General features: G+C 51.7%; 1 long non-coding RNA gene across 1 annotated transcript; it reads left to right on the top strand.

Moving 5' to 3' along the window:
- The first annotated feature begins 544 nt into the window (after positions 1-544).
- On the top strand, positions 545-3977 carry LOC114068645. The gene is made up of 3 exons (XR_003573635.1): positions 545-641; positions 3091-3186; positions 3913-3977. It is a non-coding gene; the product is annotated as an uncharacterized LOC114068645 (long non-coding RNA).
- Positions 3978-4046: the final 69 nt, after the last annotated feature.

Genomic DNA, 4046 nt, shown 5'->3' on the forward strand with positions numbered 1-4046 from the left:
GATTTCTCAATATCTTTTTGATCAGTTGTCCTTATCTCCAACTTTGCTGGGAAATCTTTTAATCACATAGAATAGAATTATATAATGGGAGTGCTGAAGCAATTTAAAATAATGATGACTATTTGTGCAAGACCAAACTTCTACATTTACTGATGAAACACCTTCCATCTGTCCTTCCTTACATCTGTCCTCTCTTCCCTCCTTCTTTCTGTCTATTGGTCCATCCACCCATCCACCCTTTCTTCAGCACAGACGCAAAGGGTGACTGCTACTGACCCAGGTCAGATATGCAGTGACTACAGGATTTGTAAATCTTTCCAGCCCACTTAAGCTCCTTTCTCTCCTCCCTGAGCTCCGTTCCTGCCCTTCACGGGAGCAGCCCCGGGACGAGGTGCCAGATGCGCTGTGCAATCCCAGACTTGCCTCAGCGGGGACAAGGACCAGTTGTCCAAATGTCCTCCACCTCTGTGATGTAACCCAGGACTGTCAGCGAGGCTTCCTGCAGCTCCCGACACACTTGTGACACGGCCGGCTGACGCAGCCTGAGGAAACCCGCCGAGGGGGACACATGACTCACAAAGGGCCGGGGTTGCCCAAGACACTGAGGCACACAAAGGCAGCAGGCCTCTGGAGAAAGGAAGGTCAACTCCCGAGCTAACTGCACTGCTGTGGGCACCTGTCCCAGGGCTACAGCTGCACAGTGTGCTGCAGGGGCGTTGCTTTTAACCCCTGTGGCACCCACGGACACTGTGGAAAGGGCAGCTCCAGGGTTGGTAACTGGGCACACCACTGACGCCGAAAAAGCTTTTCCCTCAAGAAATAAAGAGATGATGGATGGTTCGAATTGCCGGGACTACTCACTCTCTGCACTTCTGTGCCTGGTAGCTGCTTTAGAAAAGGTTTTTCTTCTAATGCCCTCCTAAAACTAGTCAGCCACATAGTGACCTGGGGAAACATCTGCACAAAAGCAGAGCATTTTAGAGAGTTTACAGCAAGCCTTATTTCAAACCCTTCCATACAGCACCAGGGAGGAACTGTTGCTGCTGCTTTCTAGATAAGAGAGCCCCAGGACTGAAAACAAGAATCAGATGGCCTTTGCCTGAATCCCAGAAGGCTGGAACGGGTTTTGGATAAAATATACAGTTGTGGGTGAGAACCCTAGGGTGGGGTTACCAAGAGGGCAGGTCTGAGATGGGCTAAGTTTGGAAAGGATAGGGAGACATCCAATGGAGCATCGCTGCTGCTATTGGAACTGTGGCTGCTCAGTCCTCCAGAAAGGTTCCAGCACAAGTGTCTCAGGGAGAAACCCTGCACAGTGACACACTGGGGGCCCTGAGGAGAGGTAGACGGTCACCTTTCATCCACCAGTAAGATGACCAGATCATCAGATGGGTCTCTCCAGCACCAGGATCTGGTGCCAGTCCCTGTCCCCCACGCCAACTGTCCTGTGATGCAGTTTGTCACAGGCAGGGGAGAACTGCCCTGGCAGGAGCCTGTAACACTTGTGCAGGGGGTGAAGCCGTGGGGGAAGGAAGGCTCAGGCAGGGCCACCTGAGAGGCACAGCACAGGTGCTCTCACCACGGGGAAGGTGAGTCTGGCAGTGGGTGGTGCAGGCGAGGAAGAGCTGCACCAGAGGGATGGAGGCGGTGCAGCAGAAACCATGGAAAGAATGAGGGAGGTTCACTCTCAGAGACAAATTATGTGGGGTGTGTCAGCAGGACCCAGCTGTGTGGTTGCTGGACTGGCAACCTCCGTCCAGCCGGCACAAGCTGTTGAGGTGGCAGGCTGGTATGTGGCCCCAAGCTCTGCAGTTTCTCAATCATGTGCACGAGAGAGAAAAACACAGGTTCTGGAAGGGCTGTTATGGGCTGGGAGTCAGATGAGCAACAGGATAGGTGGAGAAAGCCCAAGCCAAATCAAGACAGTCAGCTAAATGTTAAGACAGATAGAAAAAACAAACAAATGCTGCACAGAGCTGAAAGTGGACTATTCCTCCTAAATGTGCCTGAGCCGAAGAGTTAAAGGCATGACAAGCCCCAGGCTGCTGTCACTGCAATTGAAACTTTCTGCAAGAGCAGCGAGGGGCATGTGGACCCAAGTGCTGCAGCACAAAGGCTGCTCTGGTCCCCTTTGTGGATGCTCCTGCCATGGGGAGCAGAGGAGCAGGCAGGGTAGCATGTGGGGACTGGATCTCTGCGCTGAGGCTCTCTGGGAGTCCAGGAAAAGTTTCTGCAGGATGAACAGGGACTGGCCAGAGCAGTTCACAGACTAGCAGGGAAGCCTGAGGGGGAAACAGAGGTGTCACCACGGATCCTAACTGGGTCATAGCAAAAAGGGAAGGAGGCTCCAAGAATCGATTTTTGGCCCATCTTCCCATTGGGAAAGGCTGCACTAACAATGAGGCTGCGGCTGAGGTTGCCATTAGCTGTCACCAGTAACCCAGCAGAACAGGTTCCTGTGTCACAACTGGATTACAGGAGGAGAGAGGAAGTGAAAAGCTGAAGAGCAGCTAGTAAGGGCCCTGTGACACAGAGTTAATCCAGTTAACTAGGAATGACCAACGATCCCCTTCTAACTCGATGCTGAAGAGAGACATGAAAGTCCAGGCAGACCAGGGAAAAATTTGTACCAGCCAAACCCATCTTAACCATTGACTGACTGGCACTGAGGGCTGGGCAAGGACTGGTCTGCGGCACTGCCAGTGCTGAGAGTTTAACTTATCTCAGAAGGTAGCAGAAAGTAGCTACAGGCTACCTGCACAGACCCAGCATGGTGAGCATAATCCCTACAGGATAACTCACTGTGCACAAGTCAAGAGATGACAGCTCTCACACCCACAAACTCCCAACAATGCAGGCCAACTGGGAATGACGTAAAGGTTGGGCTTTTTCTCACATCTTCTGAAAGTGTGAGAAGTGATGGCATTAGCAAGGATGATTCACATGCTGCAGGAATCCTTCCTGTTCACTGGGAGCCACACACGGGGTGTAGCTGAAGCCAGCAGGTTATTCTATCAATATTTTAGGCCAACAAGATATCTGCATTATGCCCAAACTCCAAACCTTTCCTTGCCCTGCTCTCACCTGTAGGATGGACAGTGGGGCAGAAAGTGTGGGGAGAACTCGTGATCTGTTTCTGAGGCAGTTTTCCTCCTGTAGCTACACTCACACCCCGAGCAGCCACAGGTTAGTGTGTTCAGCTCCAGAGATCCACTCGTGCTGCTATCTCCTTGCTGTAACCTAAAATATAACAAGCACAACTTTTCTGAGGGTATGGACTGACATCTGTGTTGCTGTCATGTTGGATAGGCTGCGCTAGCAGCTGTGTTTTAAGACTTCCTACAATTATGCCAGCTAAAAGCTGTTCATTGGAACTAAGTGCATTGATATACATTATTATCAATACTGTGGTTTCTCTTTCCCAAAATAACTGCTGGAGTTTCACAGATGCTGCTCAGTCAAGCCATCTCAAGTTTCACTCTAAGATCGAGTCCAAGCATTAATCCAGCACAGCCAAGCACACCAATACACCATGTCCCCAAGTGCCACATCTACATGTTTGTTAAATCCCCCCAGGGACAGTGACTCCACCACTGCCCTGGGCAGCTGTGCTGGGGCTGGACAGCCCTTTCTGGAAGTTTTCCCAGTCTCCAACCTGAACCTTGCCTTGTGCAACTTGAGGCCTTTTCCCCCTGTCCTGTCCCTTGTTCCCTGGGAGCAGAGCCTGACCTGTGTCTGGCTCCATCCTCCTGTCAGGGAGTTGCAGAGCCAGAAGTTCCCCCCCGAGCCTGCTTTTCTCCAGGCTGAGCCTCCACAGCTCCCTCAGCTGCTCCTGGTGCTCCAGCTCCTTCCCCAGCTCTGCTGCCATCTCTGGACATGCTCCAGCGCCTGAATGTCTTTCTTGTTGTAAAGGGCCCAAATCTGAACACAGGATGCGGCGATAAAGATGTGAACCAGAACTGGTCCCAGTACTGAGCCCTGGGGAACCAGTTACCACCAGCTGGAGGTGACTCCACTGACCAGTCATCCTTTGAATGAAGCAGATA

Source organism: Empidonax traillii, unplaced genomic scaffold (assembly GCF_003031625.1).
Source record: "Empidonax traillii isolate 1590-97213 ecotype Southwest subspecies unplaced genomic scaffold, ASM303162v1 scaffold1104:size183874, whole genome shotgun sequence".
NCBI lineage: Eukaryota > Metazoa > Chordata > Aves > Passeriformes > Tyrannidae > Empidonax > Empidonax traillii.